The sequence below is a fragment of the Arvicanthis niloticus genome, chromosome 27 (genome assembly GCF_011762505.2).
Source record: "Arvicanthis niloticus isolate mArvNil1 chromosome 27, mArvNil1.pat.X, whole genome shotgun sequence".
NCBI lineage: Eukaryota > Metazoa > Chordata > Mammalia > Rodentia > Muridae > Arvicanthis > Arvicanthis niloticus.
The window spans coordinates 20,621,469-20,641,825 of record NC_133435.1 but is presented as its reverse complement, the minus strand read 5'-3'; the positions used below and the strand labels follow the sequence as shown (position 1 = coordinate 20,641,825).

The 20,357-nt window shown below is 41.0% G+C and overlaps 1 protein-coding gene across 3 annotated transcripts in view; it reads left to right on the top strand.

The window, feature by feature from the left end:
• The window catches only part of Arhgap24 (Rho GTPase activating protein 24), a 375,083-nt gene that overhangs the window by 238,863 nt on the left and 115,863 nt on the right, over positions 1-20,357 (top strand). The window lies entirely within an intron of this gene.

Genomic DNA, 20,357 nt, shown 5'->3' with positions numbered 1-20,357 from the left:
GTCATTGTTTTGGGGGGGGGATTTTTCTGTTTGCTTATTTTAATTCACTTAAGAGTGAGACCCAGGCTTATCAATTATTAGGCAGTGGAATCTAGACAAGAACTAAATCTACAAATTTCAACTTAGTGATAGAATCAAAGATAACCCTATAGCACCTGGGTTAAAGGTGAATTAGTTGTGAAGCCAAATGGGAAAGCCGAGTATGTTGCCAGTGTACCATGTTCCGTCTGTGGTAGGCCAACAGAGTCCTTAGGCTGGGCAATGAGTGCTGGCTATTCTGGTACATTCTCAGGAGAGTTAGTGCCATCCCTGACAAACTGTGCTAAGGTTCCCTTGAGAATGTCATTTCTACTTCCAGTATGCCTTGTTCAGCAAGCTACCATATGGATGTATGCCCTACCTGAATACCCAAGTAAGAATGCCTGTTTGCTCAGCCCCTGCATTTCTTCTGGCTTGTTTTGCATACCTTCAGTGATTTTCCACTGTCCTCAATAAATCTCTGTGTATTAGGTTCTATTTTTAAGCAGATGTGATAGCAACCCAGGCAACTTAAAATAAAGATTTCCCTGCCTTTCCTTAGAGTGCCTGGCCCAGCTAATCCGGTGGGGGCTCCAAGATGTGCACTTAGGCAAAGGCTTTGGGGGATGATGCACGTGGCAGAAAGACAGCACTTGAGGAACCCCACTGTAAGTCAACCAAATGCCTTAAGAAGTGCGATAATTCAATGGCCACCTTATCTCTCTTTGGAGCCTTTTGTTCCTTATGAGACAAATCATTATCATGCTGCATATCCTGACTTGTGGAGGGAGGAGTAAAATGGTCCCTGTAAGTATATCCTGGGTCAAAACATTGAGACTTTTAGGATATGAGACAGAATTCCAGATCATTTATTCTATGGTCCTCTCTAGTTTTAGTGTATCGACAATTTTAAAGTCGATTTATTTTTATTGTGTTTCAGACCTGGCCAAAGATATGAAAATGGTTTCAATTTGTACCTGCGATGCAAAATTTTATCGTGCTATTCTTCCCAAAGTGAAATATCTCTCCAGTTTATGAGAGAACTGTCCTTCCAATAGCCAGCAAAAGACAGCTGCAGGCTGCAGCTAGAAGTTAAAAGCAGTGTTGGCTCTTTGCAGCATCTTTTAGGACTGGAAGCTGGGCAGCAAGCAGCCGTCACATATGGGAAAGATTTACGTTGCCCGAGTGGGCTCCAGTTTGATGTAGTGTAAATGGTATTTTCAAGCACTCCAGTTTCCCAGATTTTCCATGGTCACAGTGTATGCTCTTGTCTCTACTGAGAAATATGTCAGTCTAGGGAATAGGGAATAAACGCTCTTCCAGGCGCTCCTGGCAAGGTCTTTTGTTTGCAGCCAAGTCCAGTGTGACTGGGTCACATGTGATTTGGCTCTTTCTCAACCAGGATGGAAGAGATGAGAACATCAAATAACTAAAGCAAAAATTTAACCATGAAGCAGGAAGCATCCCTTGTCACTAACGACTCTAAGGAGCCAGTACCACGCTTATGTAGCACACTGAGAATCCAGTACTGGAAAGGTCCTGCCATGGGCTTAGCTTTTGTGACAGTTAGAGAGATAAGGAGTCACAGGAAGGAAGCCCATGAAATAGTACGTGAGGCCAATTGTCTCAAGTGAGCAGGGTGGAACTGAAAGTCTACATTCTGGATGCCTTGGGTTTTTCTCAGAATGGTCACGTTGTCAGTGTTAGAAAATGTTAGAAATTCTAGGGCTTTAATAAATGTACATAGAGTCAAAGTCTCATCTAAGGCATTATTAGGAGGCGTGGGTATAAAATATTGGCATCTGGGATGAGAAAGTTGGCTCAGCCATAATGATGCTTGCAGCTTTTGGAGAGAACCCCTGTTTTCAGCTCCCAGCACCCATAGCAGGAGGCTCACAGCCATCTGCAACTCCATTTTCAGGAGATCCAATGCCCTCTTCGGGCCTCCATGGGCAGTAAACTCACAGGCACCAATCTGTGCACAGACAGATGTGTACACACATAATTGCAAATAAAAGTCTTTTAAAAAGGAAAATAAAATGTTGGCATGTAATAAACAATTAGGATCTAGAACATGATCCCAGATAAGAAATTATATGCATTAAATAGTATGGTAACTGAGTGGTTTCAGCACATAGTTCCAGCCTTCAGCTCTCGGGCACAGAAGACAACTAACCTCCCTCTTCTTTGCAATAACTTGTTTTAGTGAGGAGAAGCGTTACATGCAACCCATGGGCAGGAGCATAGACATCCCTGTTCAGGTTATTGCTTATCCTTTCCTGTGCTCTTTGTGGTGGAGACACATGTTGGGGTCCTTTAAGTGCCTTTGACGAGACAAGGCTCTTGATAAGCTACGTGGGACAAATGATGTTTCAGAAACAAACTCTTTTATGGTGTTTTTCCTCAGTGCAGGATGTCTGAGTTCTCCTCGTCAGTGTGGAAGCAATTGGAATGCGTCAATGTGGTACAGTAAATTGGTTATGATACTTATTCTTGATTCTCCACTTGATTGGAATGAAAGCTGCCTATTGATAGGCTAGCACAGCACGGGTTTAGGTGTCTTTGTGGATGAGCATCTAGGGAATGGGTTTTGCCACTTTTGACTAAGTGGGCAAAACCCATTCTAAATGTGGATGTCTCTATCTCATAGGCTGAATTAAGGGCTAGTAAAGAGAAAAACAGTAAGTGCATTTAAGGGACCCTAAGGGCTTTTCCAGTCCTACACCCTCCTTACAGATTGCTCCTCTTTCACCTGGGGTCAAGGCTAGGCCAAGTTTCATTCTCCATCCACAGGAACATTCTTGAGTAAAAAAAAAAAAAAAAAATTCTCAGAATGTACTGACTGATAGTCACCTGACCCTCTGGAAAGTTCCAAGTAGTGGACTATCAAATGCATGCCATGCTTGTTAGCCAATAGATTTAAAGGACAATAGGCTTAGCCAATAAGTTTGAACTGTAACCTTGCTGATGTAAACTGTGCCCCTAAAAACTATAAAAACTTCTTGTAATAGCCATTTGACATTGACTTCTAGTCACTTGCCTTGAGGGACTAACTGAAGATCAACCCCCGACCTGCCAGAAAATAAACCTCTTGCTTTTGCATTGGTGTCTCACTCAGGGGGCATCTTGGAGTAAGTACCACTGACCGAGGGTCAGGTGTCTTACACATTCTGTTGCTTGAAATATTAAATATGCACCCATATTTCCACTAGAAAGGCATTGACGGATAGGCCAGCCTGTTCTCAGCCCCGAAGACCCTCTGACTCAGAGCTTCAAAATCTCTCCATCACACTTGCTAAGTTCCCAAGGCAGGTTGTTGACAGGCATGCCCCACACTTCCAAATTCCTGTGGCTGGCTGGGGTGCCCTGCCACTGTACCTTTCTCTTAAATCCAGTTGAGGTGGCAGATCTGCCCTGAACCTATAGCTACCTACATTGTGCCTGGTGCTCTCTCCTGTCCAAAAGGAAATACCTTTCTCCTGTCTCCCCTCTTCCTCTCTCTGACCAGAAATCCTGCCTCCTTCTCACCCGGTGATTGGTTCCTTGACATCTTTATTCATTAGGGTAAGATTCTGCCACAGCATTCTCTTTGTTTTTATTTGCTATTGCATAAGCTGTGTCACTATGTATGTTCTTCCCTCTGTGCTGGATTGACCTTTCTGAATCCACAGGCCCAAATCAGTCCCTCTTCTGTAGCTCATTTCAGATATGTGTACACACAGATGCAGAAGCTTGGCTAACACATGTCAAGGTGGAGATGGTCAACAATGTGCAGCATTGAACACAGATTGCTCAGGGGAGCTCGGGAAACAACCAAATGGAAAAGACTGCACATGTGAGCTCACCGTGGGGCTGGGCTGGAGTTACAAGGAGCTGTAAAGGATACTGAAGAATGCATGTTCATTTATGTATAATGGCTCAGAGGTTAAGAGCAATGTTTGCTCCTCTAGAGGACCCAAGTTCAATTCTCAGTATCCACATGTTAGCTTACAGCCCTGGTGGTACAGGGACATACATTAAAACAAAACATCCAAATACATAAAGTAAAAATGAATGTGTGTGTGTGTGTGTGTGTGTGTGTGTGTGTGTGTGTGTGTGTGTGTGTTAAAAAGACTAGAAACTTAACACAAAACTCCCAATAATGACATCGGAAATGCAAACAGGGATAGATGAGCTGGAGCTTCTGCTGTACCTAATAGTAATTCAGACATCACTTTCACTCACCTGCAAATCATTTTAAAATGCAAACATGGGAAGAATTAGCATCATATTCTAGAAAGGAACTAGAGGCCCACAATTCTCCTTGTGTAAAGCCAAGTCACTGGAGAGCTCTTTGCCTACTGAGTGCCTGACATAAACTCAGGAACTTGAGTTGGTTTCTTATCCAGTCCTGAAGTCAGTAACATGTTAGGTTCAGAGTTTCTTGCAATATCTTTTAAAACTCTCATTCTTTATCTCAAATTCTAAATGTCTCATTCTCATTTTACGAAGCCCATGTTAACCAACCCTTCAAAACTGCTTGCCTTAGCTCTGGCCCATGGCCCTCTCTTTCACTCTCATCTTGCCTGGCTCCCCCAGCTGTCGCTGCTCACTAATAGGTTCTGTAAATCAAAACCAGGAAAGGTGTGGGACAAGTCCGAATTTCTTTAAAATGAAAAGAGCCAAGCATCAAAGACATAATGTCTTAAAGGTCACCAAGAAGACACACTATCTCCATGGATGTTTTATCTGTGATGTCTCCAAGCAGGGATCTCCCCATGGCTTCTCTTTCAATGCTTATATCAACTTCTGTACAATAAGCTGCCTTTAAACATTTCACTGCTTACTGGAACATAATAATCACAGCATAGTAGGAATGTGGTGTTGTCCTTTAATACATCTGTGCATCTTGCAGTAACCAAATCAGGGAACTGACCATAAAAGTAATCTCAAGTATTTAATTATTTGTGATAAGAACATTAAGATTATTCTCTTCAGCTACTTTAGAAAGGAAAAATTGTTGACTACAATCACCCAGCCACGCAGTAACAACCTCTTTACAAAACACAGTATAATGATTTCTCCATGAATGCGTCTAAGCACTAAAGCGTTGGCCTCCAATCTGCACCGCTCCTCTGAGCCACACAACTTTTCTTAGAAGTTTTGGGGCCATTTTTAGCTATTATTCCTCGGTGTACAGTTCGTTCAGGGACACTTCTTCCTCCTCTCCCCGTAAACGTCAAGGTTTATCTTTATTTTCATGGGAAATTCCTTATCCCAAAGAACTCGTTGAGCTGTCTGTAAATTCTGAGATCTGTCTGATTTATTGCAATACAAATTGCAGCTCTCTCTGCCTCCACTACAGTGCATCAGCAGATTGTACACATCAACTAGTATTTGAAGAGGGTTGGGCCTTTTTATTATTTAATTAGGCTCAAACATCATTGTGCGCAAGGAACCTGTTGTTTTGGCATTGAAGACATTCTTGTTAAAGTAGAGGCCTATTTTCCCAATAAATTAAATTTAATTTAGTTTCCCATAAATTAAAGACAGTTACACAGACAGGATTGATGAATATGAAAGAAGCAGAGATAGGTGCCAGTTATACAAAACCAGCCACTTTTAAAAAAAATGAATTGTTATTGTTAGCTCGAGGTCAGACATGTCACAGTATCCACCACCCACTCCCTTCTTCTTGTGGGAATGTGAAGTAGGACGGGGTTTCCTCGGGTGTATTTGCCTAAATAATGATTCGAATTCACACACTCTGGTCTGAAGCATCTCTTTAAAATGTGCTTTTCAACAAATTCCAGCAATAGTTTGACTTGCACACTTGTGATGAGCCATGATGAAGAATCCTTATGAAAACATGGCTGAGTTTGCCTTTCGTCTTGAGATTTTCAAAGATATTTTCTTAGAGATATCTGCTTTGTTATCTGTCCATGGCTTTAAAATATTGTGACGGGGTTACTAAGCTCTCAGACCCAGTGAGGAGGGTAAAAATGGAGCTAGTTCAAAGTTTAAATCTTATTTCCCACAGAATATTCAAAGGGTAGGATCACATCTCCTTGGTTAGTTCTATTAATGGCACCTGACAAATTCTTGGGTCACATTTTATTTTTAAACAAGTCTTTGAAGCATCAAAATGGTGATCCCTAGTTGATACATCCTCTTTTTCTCAAATGATATATGTGATCATATCAATTTGATTAGGGCTATTTATTCTTACACAAAACCAGGGTGCCTCGTGTAACCATCCAAAAGAAATAAGATGATTCCAGAGGCAAAGTATCGGGAATTTCATCTGGAAGAAAATAGCATGATTTATTTGGAGGTATGAGGAAGTCACTATACAAATTATCATATATGTCTTGCCATTTTCACCAGGAAATGGTATTCTTCACACCTCAGGGAAAACACATGCCAGTAGCTGAATCCAATCATCTAAGAATGACAAGAATGAGAAAGGGCATAAAACTATTCATTCTGCAACTTGAAGGAAAAAAAATCCATTGTATCTGCTTTCAGCAGAAGTGCGTCTTTTCTGCTTTACGTTTCTGTTGTGTAAAGCATTGTGTGAGGTGGCAGAGAAAATCTTTTATAATATGGTTCACATCTATATGGTGGTAGCTGAGTTCGACAGAAATAGCAAAGCAGTGGGGTGAAAATAAATGGTACACACCACTGAAGATTATTTTCTGGTGTATTCTGCACTCTTTTTATGACATTATATTGCTAGTGATGAAATGAATAAGGTCCATAGAAAAATGTATCAGCTAAAATATAATTCCAGTATTTTGTGCTTTTTAAAAATATGCCAACTTCAAAATACTAACTCAGAAAATGTAGAAAATTTTAATGATGTGATCTTTCTTATTCATCATCTAATCATCATCATCATCGTCATCCTCACAAGTGACGTGTGGAGGCAAATCTCTTATTCATTATCTAATCCTCCTCCTCTTCTTCCTATCATCATTATCATCCTCACGTGTGACGTGTGGGGTTAGGGCCATGCCACTGACCATGTGTGTGGCCCAAAGGAAAACATTATGGGTTTGTTCTTTTCTTCTCTCTTTATGGGGGTTCCAGGGATTGAACACAGGTCACCAGGCTTGTGCAGCAAGCACCTTTACCCAACTAACCCCCACAGTGGCTTTAATGATGTGATCTTCTCGATGAATCACACTGAGTCTGTATTTCTATTGTCCTCTGTGAGTGTGATGTTCTACTAGTGATAAGAGCCCACCTGCATGAGCCTCACAGGTTACTCCTCATCAATACCAGTTGAGGGACTCCAGTGCTGGGAGAAGCAGTGCTAAATCATTCAAAGGTTTTTATCCAGGCTGGTAATGGTACCTGGTCCCAGGTGAGCCCCACCAGGTATGTGGGGGATTGTTACTTCTTGCCACCATTTTTTTCTATTGTGAATCACAACATTGTACTCATTGATGGTTTTTTTTAAAGATTTATTTCAGTGTGTGTGTGTGTGTGTGTGTGTGTGTGTGTGTGTGTGTGTTTCCTCATATGTGTACAGGTTCCCATAGAAGCCAGAAGAGGTTGTCAGATACCCTTGTGCTGGCCTTAGAGGTAGCTGTGAGCTGCCCTGACATGGGTGGAAAGAGACAAAGAAGTGCTCCTAACCACTGGGCCATCTCTCCATTCCCCTTCTTAAAGAGTTTTGAAGTTGATGCTTGCCTCAGAACTGATATGTATGTATGCTGATATATAAATTCATACAAAGCTCACGGGAAGGGGTCAGCATTGGTTCAGAAGCAAGAAAATACAATAATAAGAAATTCTCTGGTTTGGTTTTCTCTTCTGCTGTCCTCTTATTCAAAGGAGGTTGCTGATCATAGACTGCAGGGAATGCATAGTTAAAGCCGGATGCACACGTGCACAGTAATCAGGCCATGGTTCGCTTGTTTGGTTGTCTTCTTCAAAAGGCAGTAGCTCCCCTGGTTCGGGGCTGCTGTGTGCATGAACGAAATCCCACAGGTGGCATTTCAAGTGTGAAGTCTCAGTGCCCATGATGAGAATAGCACCCCTTCCGTTGTTCTCGGCTTGCACAAGGTGTGGGTGATTCTCCTCCCTGGCTTACTTTGGTTTTTCACCAGGCCTCATAGAACCCTCACTTACTTTCCATTACACTAAGTAGACTGCAGAAAGATGAGTGTAAAGACACTGTCCCTGAGTGTGCTGACATGAACAGGTCAGCACAGTCTTGTCTGCCTGGAGAAATTACGTAGTTGTAGTTTATCTAAAAGCTCCAAAAAGAAAGTTTATAAAAAGAAATTTATTTTAAATATCATATTAAAGCCTCTGTGTGTGCTTGTGTATATGTGTGTTTGTGTATGCATTTCTGGGTTTTTATTTGTATCTGTGTGTATACAGACAAATAGAGAAACAGAGATGGTATCACAAGAAAACCTGATTGCTATGCAGTCTTCTGAATTATGAGTCTCTAACTCTTACTTCTTCAGCCTGTGACTCCCAAGTGCAGGCATTACAGGCCAGCACCTCCACTTGTGGCTCGTTACTTAAGTCCCATTTTCACCAGGATAGCAGTTACATCTCTGTCATAGTCCAAGCCCCATGGCATCCCAAACTGCAATGGGAATTTCTCAGACCTGCCCAGCCTGAGACATCAAGTGAGAAAATAATAGTGTCTGTTATTAAACATATATATACACACAGACACAAACACACAGAAACACAAACATACACAGATACAAACACAGTCACAAACACACACAGACAGACAGAAGCACACACAGGCACAAACACACACAGACACACAGATACAAACACACAGAGACACAAACACACACAGACACTATTATTCAACTCCTGATTGGATTGTGGTCTTTGCTTCTTTTCTAGCAATTATAGACAAGATCTGGGCTGAGCCCTCAAAGTGGGCTGCCTCCTCCCCGCATGCTCAGCTGACAACAGGAGCTTGTGCACAGGCCTCTTGTCTCTGTATCAGACTCATGTTGTTCTATTAGAAAGAACATAGATTGAAGATGACAATACGTGAGAGTTGACAGCCCTACTTGTTTGGGTTTTAGTCAATACTCTCTGTATTTTAAATTATGTATTGACCTAAATGTAGTGCCAGCTTCTATTTCGAGCATTTCTTCTGCTTCTTATCATCTTTGAAGCCAATTGCTGAATAACAGTGACCACATACCCATCCCCAAATTGGGATGGTCCTTCCTGTTTCTTGCAGACAGGGTCTGAAACAAGATACTTGTTCCTTTATGTTACATTTTCTCTTAGGGTACATTTTAATGGATATCAGACTTTATTGTTCTTGCTTTTCATAATTGCAAACTCATCTCTATTTCTAGAATAGGAGAGTTCATTCCAGTTTAGGCAGTGGGAGGAAAGCAACTGACTTCTATAAACACATAAAATAATAACAAAAACAAAACATTCAAGCTAAAAATAACTATGGCCTTTTTTTCCCCTTAAAGTCACTCAGCTCAGGATATTTATATTTAACAGAAGCCCATCTTGGATAGTTTCTAGGTCAATATTAAAACATTAACTGCTTAATGTTGACTTAATGACATTGATTCAAAATTGGAGAAATATTACTGTCAACTCCCTGGGAAAAAGCTATTTCACTGGATATAGTGATGCAGTCACCATGAAGCAGGCTCCTTAGGAGACAGTCTTGAATCAAACACATGAAATTTCATAATTTCATAAATTATCATAAATCTCTCTCACACACACACACATACATACACACACACTATAGATAGATAGATAGATAGATAGATAGATAGATAGATAGATAGACAGACAGATAGAGCAAACTCAAAGCTAAAAGTATAGTATTATTGTGAAGTGGGAATTGGAATTTTGAATATAGTCTATTTTGCATATATGTGCACATATTCATGTATGTGTACATATACATGTAGAAGCATCCACCTGAACAACTTGCAGTGTTGTTATTCAGGCACTATTCCCTTTTGTTAAGACAAGGTTTCATCTCTGGCCTGGAGCTCCTCATTAAGCTGGGCTGGTCAGCCAGCAAAGCCCAAGGATGCTCCTATCTCCAACTGTGTGGCGCCTGGACTGTGAGTCACTGTGCCTGGCTTTTGCATGTGGGTTCTGGAGGAGAAACTCATGTCCTCATGTCTGCAAGGCAGGAACTTTATCATCTGAGCTGTTTCCCAGCCTTCAGGCTATTTTTAAAACTGTGTTTATGGGCATTCGAAGACAGTATTTACTGGATCACAGTCTACCTACAGATTTTATGGATCACAGTTTCGCAGGACTTCTGTAGTCCCCCAGACTGTAGCTAATGTTGGAAAGATGGTGGCAGTTATGAGACCATAAAAAGGAGCCATCTGAGGGAAGCTCAGTCTTCAGGCATGCAGCCTCACTCTGAGTCCCATCAGCAGAGAGGACCCAACTTGACCAGGGAAAGTTTAATATCACTCCCTATAACTCAGGATTAGAGAACCAGGGGATAGGTGGCGAGAAATTAAAAGAACAGTAGGATTGCAGACAGCTGCAGCTGCTTCGCTTTGGTGAACTGAGCAGCCAGGAGGAAGGACATTCTCCAGATTGAAGTCTAGGCTTCACTTGGTTCATTCAATAGATAGTCCAGAAGTCACTGGGACTGTGCCTATGGAAGTTTCTGGAATGCCCACCTCTGGATCTCACTCAAATGAGTCTTCTAGAGTGTTGGGAATGTTCCTGGAGTGGTGCCTCACTGAGTGTGCTCTGCTACAAAATGTCCTAGGGGCGGCAGTGGGACAGAGCTTCTGGCGCTTGCACACTTTGGCCATCACTCATTGCAAAAATGTAATGAAGAAATTGAAAGAGATGCAGGAGTGGGGAAGCTGTGTGTGTGTGTGTGTGTGTGTGTGTGTGTGTACATTTCTGTGTGCAATGAGTATACATGTCTATTATAGTGTGTGTACACATGTCTGTGTGCATATATGCATGTCTGTGAGTAGTGTATGTGTACATTTCTGTGTGCAGGGCATGTGCATGTCTGTGTGTAGTGGGTATCTACATGTCTGTTTTCAGGATGAATGCCTCTGTGCTGTATGCTTACATGTCTGTGTGCAGTGTGTTTGTGTGCATGTCTGTGAGTAGTGTGTGTGTGCATTTCCGTGTAGAGGACATGTGCACATCTGTGTATCGTGAGTGTACACGTCTGTGTGCAGAGTCTATATACATGTCTGTGTGTTGTGTGCACGCATGAGTGTTTGTGTGCTTTGTATATGTATGCATGTTTATGTGCAATCTATGTATGTACATCTGTGTGCTGTGTGTTGTTGTGTGTGCATCTGTGTTTAGTGTGCTTGTCTATTTGAAGTGTATGGGAGAGCCTATGTATTAGAGAAGGTGCATGTTCTGCAGGAGTCTGCAGAGCCAGCAGCACAAAGGACCAAATGAAAAATACCATTTTCTTCTGCAATGTCTCTCTTAAGGACTCTACTGACAGTGGTTAGGATAATGTCAGAAGGCAGAGGAAAAAAATTTAAAGGGACCCTACCTCTCTTCACAGGGAGTAGAGAAAGGATTGATTTTAAGAAAGGGAGGCCAGATTCAAGGTTTCAATTTGCTTCTCCCTCTCTCATTATGTTTGCCCTTCACAGGCTCAATCCTAAACTGGCTTGCTCCATATTTTGTTAGAATTATTCCAACCATAGAAGAGAATTTCTACTTTTGTCACTACAGCAAAAATCCAAGAATTAAGATTTGGTGACTTTCATTTGCCTGACCTGTGTCACGTGTCATGTTTAAATTAATTGATGTTGCCAGGATGGCGATTTGTATTATTCCTATTGATACTGTGCACCACATCCTTAGCCTTGTCAGACTAGTACAACCAGACACAGCATGGTTGTTGCTAAACAGGCCAAAGCCCCATGGAGTGGACGCAGCTACAGAATCTGCAATATTCCAAAACTGTGTCTTACATCTGCTTAAACATAATTCTTAAAATAATTTTTCTAAAATTTCAGGTCTTAAAGATTATTTCACTTAATCAAAACAGAAAGACACCTACTATCGGCATCTGTTTGTAACCCAAGGGTGTCTGCTGAAATACAATAAAAAAGCTAAGTGTTGTGATTTTCTCAAAGACAAACATCCTGCTTACTTGGTTGATAACTGTTTTCTCAATGCAATAACAATTCATCTGTGTCACAACGAAGGAAACTGCTGATGGGGGGAGGGGGAGCTGGAATTAGATGAAGACCAAAATACCACCATGCTGAATGAAGTGGGGCATGGGTTCTGTACCAGGATGAGAATGGAGTCATGTCAGCTGTACAGAAGCCTACTGGGGTGATGAGATCATGTAAGGATGGTATGAAGACTGTTAAGCACGTAATGGAGCTGTTCTGAATCCTGGTCAACACGGCAGTTACACAAATCTGTATATCTGATGTCATTAGATAGAAACGCACGCCATACCTTCTGCATAAGCAAAACCAAATAAGACGTCAAGCAAGTTGGTGCCTGTAACAACTGGCAAACCACAACACAGTGCAGAAATGCTAACTCCCTGGCTTGGAATCCATTTTATCTGATTTTCAAGAATGTCATCTTTATGAAAAAGTAGGTAAAAGAGAGGCAGTCTCCACATTGTTTTTGCAAACTCTGCCAAGATGAAATGACTTTAAGGTGAAGTTGACAAAATATTACATGTCCGGAAACATAAATAACAAGTTGGGGATGCTTCCTGACAAAGAATGTTTTGAAAGTCACCTTTCTAAATAGTAGGAACTACTGTTGCGATAGGAGAGTGTGCTTTGTGCTCATAACCTTTTCCTTGACTGAAAGAGATTGTTTTCCCCAGAAGAAAGGGTCCCTCCTCATGCTCTTCCCAGTTTTTGAGGTGTGGAGGTGCAAGAGCAGAGCCGCGCACTGGTACACCTGGAGCATACTGTCAATAACGTGGTTAATAGTGTCCACTTAGCTTTCCTTCCTTTCTTTCTTTTCTTTCTTTCTTCCTTTCTTTCTTTCCTATCTTTGTATTTGCATCTATTTCCTTGTTCCATGGTTTTGAATTTTAATTTCCTAAAAGCCTTTATGAGGTTCTTCATTCTTCTGTTTCTAAAAGCTATCATCACAAAATTATGTTATACCTGAAGCGGTTTCTGAGAAGCCTTGATTAATTAATTTTTCAGAACATGGTGCATCCTTAGAGAGCTCTATATTTTTTTTTTCAAAACATTTATTATTATGTGTTATTTTACTCCAGTGTAAGCTTTCTGTTTTCATCGTGGGGGATATTTCTTTGCCTTTGCGTACTTCAAGAACAAAAATGTGAAATTTCCAGAATACACAAGATAGAAAAACAGAGAAAACTTCTCCTTTGCAGGCTTTAGTTCAAAGCCACCAAGAACCTGGGAAGGCAGGGAATTATACCACCTTTGCTATTGATTAATTAACAGACTCTCCCAACCCATTCTCTCTTATCTCTGGTTAAAATAGGCTCCTCAGTCCATTGCAGGTATGTGCTGACCTACAAAGAACAAAGGTGGGAGATGGAATACGTTTATTTGAGCGGCATTGTTACATCCAGCATGCAGTTCTGAGGGAGTCTCACAACCGTGTGTCATCTTAATCCCTTTGCCTTTGACTCTACTCCTCAACACCCCTGCAACTCAGAATGCTTCCGAGAAGACTTAAACCAAGAATCTTGTTCTCCTCACCCCCACTGCGACCCTTTGTCTTTGCCTCCTCTTTGAGAGCCAGGAAGGCAAGGGTGATGCCCTGCTAGTGCATGTGGTAGGGATGAAATAGCTTTGCAGAGCACTGTCAGGATGGTTATCCCGCGGCTTTGATGCATTTACAGACATCTGTTCTGGAGTCATGTTTGCTATGTACGTCGGCCATTAGCAGTCAGTAAGGACCTTAATTAACTGAGCCCACCGAGGACATGGCACCAGATGAAATGGCACCATCTGGAAGAGGAAGATGTAAAAATCTCTCCTCAGCTGTGATGAGTGGGGATTACATTACAGCTTGTGTTGATCAAGAGTGAGTCTCCTGCTGTCGCAGTGGCTTTGTGAGCAACAAATGTTGTGTGGTTCGAAATGCTTTGCTCAGGTTGGGTCGCAGCATTAAAGTGGAAATTTCTCCAACTTCAGATTATTCCACTTGGTCTTTTGTGGATGCCCCATCAGGACTCATTACATGTTCATGCTGTGCTAGGACTCATTTGGAGTTTCAGGAAGTGGTAGCCATAACCAAGGGGTGTTCAAACCCTCCACAACTAATAGACTGATTTAGAAATTTAAGTCTCCCTAGAGACTTACCTGTATACCTCTGCATAGAATCACAGAATCCTCTATAAGATGGAAAGGCATCTTGGATTCTGGGAAGGCCATTGATGCAAGAATGTGGTTCCTAATTTAAGGACTTCTTCTTCATCCCCATCCTCTTCCTCTCCTCCTCCTCTGCCTCTTCCTACTTTTCTCTTTGATAGGGGGAACCATTTTAAAATATTCAAATATTGCAGCAGGGTTGTTATGTGGATGCATGTTCATACTTATATACCAGAGTGAGCATATTAGGGTCAGGGGGCAGTCTGGGGGAGTCATTTCTCCCCTTCTACTTTGAGGCAATGTCTTATTCCAAGTAAGCTGGCCCAGGAGCTTCCTGGCAAGTCTCTCATCTCTGCCTTCCATCTCTCTGTATGAGTGCTGGGAGTCTTGATGTACTTCACCACATCCATCTGTTTAATTTTTCACTGACTTTGGGCAACTGAACCTGGGCTGGCAGGCTTCCACCCTATGAGACTTTTCCCACTGAGCCATCTCTCAGTCCCCAAGAACCTCTTCTTTGGACACACTTGTCTCTTGGATGTGCAACCCTGCATTCTTTTCTTTCCACTGGCATATCCCACTGGAATGCTCCCTGCCCAGAATGTTTTGAGTTCTTCAGTAATGTCTTATTTAGAAGCTATACTAAAAGTCTAAACTAAACTAAAAGTCTCCTGCTGGTTGAGTATTTCCACTCTTGACCTGAAGGAGCAATGAGTTAATTAAGGTGCTAGCCCCTGTGTGCCACTGATCCTTTTAGAGTGGTAATGTAGAAGGCTTGGGAAAGATCCCAAGAGAAACTCCCCAATACTCTAGCACACACTTCTTAGTAAAGAGAAAATACTTTCTAACAAGGAAGCTGAGGTTCATTGCAACTCAGTTTGCACAGCAGCGTCTTTGTTAAAAATAAATTCCTCTAAATCAGGCAGTGGTGGGCTCATGACTTTAGTCCTGGCACTTGGAAGGCAGAAGCAGATGGTCTCTGTGAGTTCAAGGACAGCCAGCACTACAGAGAGAAAGCCTCACCCACCTCTCAAAAACAATCCTCAGAAACATTTAAATATTTAAGTGTTAACTAAATAAACCTTACACATTAAACACCTAGATAACATTAAATATTAAGTGTAAATATTTAAGCATCATGAACTACATAGGCTAAGATTATACTACAGATTTAAGTGCCCTTGAGGGAAGGTTTTAGGGAGCAAGTCTATTATTTGAGGTATACATCATTCTCACAGATATGCTAGTTGTCTCCTAAAACATGTTTTTAAATTAGAGGTGCTACTGGAAATTCAAAAAGTCTTTGCTATAAATGCACTGTTATCTGATTAAAACAAGAAGAAAAAAAAGAATTTACTAAGTAAACCTTTAACCAGGTTTCTTATTGAGTTATTGTTGTTTTTATTAATTCACTTGGACAGTCTCTAGTTTTCAATTTCCATTTGCAAAATGGGAATGCTAGCATAATTCAGGACTTAATTAAGAGAAAGTTCATGACTATTCCAAAATATGGAGTCTGGGGTATGCAGTTTTCCAGAGTGCTCATCAAGCTTTATAAAGCTTGACTTCTTTTAGCTGGTAGAAAATAAACATATAGAATGGATCTTTAACTTAATCGAAGACGTGTGTTACATCATTCAGAGAGAACTCTCCGAGTTTTTCAACCACATCAGAGGAATCCAAGGCCAAGGACCCGTTCTGTGAGAGCTGGGGCACTTTCTTCATGTCGGGGCACTCTTGGCCCATTTAAATTTTTGAGCTTGCAGCTGCGATTTTCATTCCATGACTGACCCAGTGCTGAACAGTTTTGTTGCTTTTCTAATTATCTTAAGTCAGACCCTGAAAAATCAAGCAACTGGGATGCCGAATAAACAAAAGTGCAGCCTTGCCATTATTATTGAATCTTAGCTGAGCCTCATTTTCTATCATTAGAGCTGGGATTGCATTAAATTTCTTAAGTGAATTATCCGGTCTCCTGTTGAAATGCCCTGTGCCAGCCCTCCATAGCATCCTAATGAAGGACACTCAGCTGCCTCTGTGACTAGAGGACTAGCTGCATGGTGACTAGAGATTTTGGGTCTAGTCACGGAACTCAGGCCCCTGGAAGCATGAACAGTCATTTTCAGACTTCATCATTGAGACCCAGTAACATGGCTTCGGAACTTGTGTCTTTCAGCTGCTTTGAGCCACCTACCACCCGACCACCTTGGGATGTTGGGTCTGTAGGAATCTTTCCATAATTTACTTCTTTTCTCTACATACTCTGGGCTCAGGGCTTCTCCAGAGGTGAGTCCTGCCACCATTCTGTCGTTGGTTATACAATCTCATTAGAGTACACTTGCCAGTACTCCAGGCCCCTGGCAGAGTTTCTGTGCTTCCTGGACATAGGAATGTATGTTCTCTCCCAGAGTTCAACAACTCTGCTCTCTGTCCCCAGAGCACCTCTCTTATCTCTGTCCTCTTCCCAGGGCCCCTACCCCATTAGCTTTGGTAAACACTATGCTGACCTGTCTCTCTTGGGGGTAGGAGAGTTTTTCTTTACCCAGCATCCTAATTAGTGGTTTGTTTACTTGTTCTGACAGTTTTACATCCTTGCTTGTTGCTTCTCGTAATGAAAGAGAGCAGATGTTCCAGCCTTCCTTTGCTATTTTTCTCACATTTCGAAAATATACTTTGTATCTCCTTGTTATTCTCTTGAGGAAAGAAAAATGCACAGCACACATCAGGATAAGGCAAACAAGACAAGCGAGTGAGGTTAGGCCCTGGGATTACAAGTGGCTGTTTTCAGGCCTTACAGGTGCTGGTGACTCACCTCTCAACAACAAGGCCTTGTGAACTGTCTTCCCTCAAGGGCTGTAAGCCTGAAACACTTGACTTCTCAGCCCTTGTTCTTTGACTATTTGTGTTTATTGTCTTGCTTGTTCCCTGACTATTTGCATCTATGATATTGCTAGTTCCTCAAACTAGAAATGAACTTAATAGTTGCATGTAATTAAAATGGTATAAAGCAAAAAAGGAGGAGGGGGGATGGGCTAGGGGGGTTCTAGGGAGAGAAAATGGGGAAAGGGGACTGCATCTACTGTAAATACCCACATGGCAGTAATTATGTATTTTAATGAAGAAAGACAAAAAGAGCTCAAAAGAATAGCATCTAAGGAGAACAACAAAGCAGTTTGCTTTCAAGAGAAGTTAGGTGAGATAATTGGAAGCAGAAAAAAAGCTTTGTTGTATGTGAACCAGAGACTATGCCTTCTGGAAGCCACACTAAGAGGGTTACTCATTTATCCAGTTTCCCCACCTTCTTCAGGTAGGTGAGTACTAACCTTGAGTAAATTTTCACTCAAAGCCTGTTTTAAAATTTGATAAGAAAGGGTAGTGCCAGCTCAAGGTCCATAGGCATAGGAGAGAAGGCAGATATAAAACAGTTTCAAAGACACTTTCTCTAGTCATCACTCAGCACATTCTCCATCACTGGATGATCAGCATAAATCTCCCCACCATGGCCAACAGTGTTTACATGTAGGGGATTGTATATCGGATACAGAGAGAGGTTTAAGTTAAGAATAAGTGAACAATTCCGGTTTAGTAGTATGGATAACAAAGATGCTGCACGAAGGTAAAAAAAAATTAAAAAACTATCCATCAGGAGATAGATTCATAAATCAAGGTGTGAGTAGCAGTTACGCATGTAATAAATCAGAGTTCTAAGTAAGCCGGGTATTATTTATGGCACATGCAGCAATACAAACACTTGAGAAGCCTGGGCTACATAGTGAGACCCTGTCTCAAAACTCAAAGAAGAAAAGAAAAGAAAAGAAAAGAAAAGAAAAGAAAAGAAAAGAAAAGAAAAGATGAAGGAAGGAAGGAAGGAAGAAAGAAAGAAAGAAAGAAAGAAAGAAGGAAGGAAAGAAAGAAGGAAAGAAGGAAAGAAGCAAAGAAGCAAAGAAAGAAGAGTAAAGGAAGACAGAATAAAAAAATTTTAAGACAGGGAATTATCTTACCCCATTATTCAAGGCATAGTCACTTCCAAAATACAATACAAATCGATATATCTAGATAGATTTACATATCTCAAAGATATCTAACACTCATTATCTCTCGTCCACTGTTTCATTCTATTTACCCTGGAACCTTCACTGATTTCTAACCTTCCTGTAACATATTGGAGGGTATGTGAGAGAACTGGCTGAGGACTTCCGGGTCATCGAACAGGCTAAGGACTTCCGGGTCAGAGTGAACAGAATGAAGAGGAACTGAAAGGTCCGGGACTCCCCAAAAAGGGGTCCACTTAAGTCACAGGATAACACGCACCCAAAGGACACACGAGAGACCGTCTTGCTGTAAAATACATGAGGTGGTTATTATATCAGAGCTCTGGGCCAGCCCATATCCCATATCTATAGGGGATAGAGGGATAGGGACATGACCTCGTGGCTCAGGGGCATAGCACTTATATATGGGCGGGGTAGGAAAAATCGAACTTTCGCGCGGGTGCACAGGATTGGTTGTTTACCTTTTTGAACACTAGTAGGCCGTACCATGGGGCAGGGTGTAGTTCTTCCCTTGGCCAGTCAGTTCTGGGATGTTCTTAACAGGCCTTTGTACTGTAACTCCCCCCTCCTCTGTAACTAATTAGATGGACCCAAACCTGCTGGCAGGTGCTTTTCTGCCCAAGGTCTAAGGCGAAAAATTTACACATATTTCATAAGATGGCCTTTATAATTTTTCACTCTACATCACGAAGAGTACAGAATGGCATTAGCCATCATGCGATTGTTGACAGGCAGGTTAAAGAGAAACTGCAGCGAGTTGGGAAAGTATGAACTAATCAAGAGATTTTTCTTTCTGTCATTTCCCTAGACTCATTGTAGCATGAGCCGGTAAAATGATACTGAGGTTGCTGAAAAACAGTCTTCAGAGGCAAAACCTTCAACTATCATCGTCTTGCATGTAATCTAGAGAGGGCATTAAGAATTTAAGAATCAATTTCCTCCTCTGAGATCATAAAATAAGAGTCTATCCTTGAGAAATGTAGAGAAGATAAACATGGATTCAGAAAATTCTAGAAATTTGAGGAATTTTCACAAATAAGTTATAGGCTACTAAAATATTAATATGGAGGAGACAGGGTGAAAAACACACACTGAAACCACCCTTGGCACTTGCTGGGTATCTTACTCTCCATGATCAAACCTGAGAGTTCATGATATTGGTATCTACACAAACCCACTTTGGAATATTCCTTGTCTAATTAACTCCAGTTAATATAAAAATATTATCCCATAAATAATCAGAAAGTTGAACTAAATAGCTATTTGTAACTTATAGACTTATGGATATTTTATGATTTGTGAGTTGGTTGAGAAGTTAATTACTACGAAAAAAAATAGAAGCATATGAAATGGCCACTAGAGATATAACTATTGTGGATCAAAAACATTTGATCTCAAGATGTTAAATTTAAAAGGCTATATAAATACTTTAATAAACAGTCTGACATTGCGGAGATTTGTTGGCACTCCTACTCTCCCCGGCTCTTTTTGACCTTGGGTATTTATATAAAAGCTAGTGATCTCATGGGCATTTTCTACCTTTATAATAAATCTGTTCCCTCATTAAATTTGATAAGATCTTCAAGAAAATAAGAATTATTACTGTTTCGAAAGTCATTTGCTTATTTTTTATAATATATTTAGATAACAATGCTAGTTAATAAATCTTATGATTTCTAAGGTACATTTTAAATATGGTTCCATAAGAATTTTAATACCTTAGAAAAGTACCTTAAATATAGGATTATTTTTAAATTCTATCAACTATCTTTCAGAGAAATAGCAAATACATAGTCTCAAGAATCTACATGAATTTAATATTACACTTGAAACCCTAAACTGATGTTTTTCCCTTCAAAACTGTCTTGTCTGTCTTTGAGTCCAGTGCTTCTCGAAGTCCTGGAGACTAGCACGGTTTCTCCCTGAGACCTCTAGAGCATCTTGCCTTCAGCCAAAAGACACAAGATAAGTGTTGGCTTCTGGATCGCATTAGCCT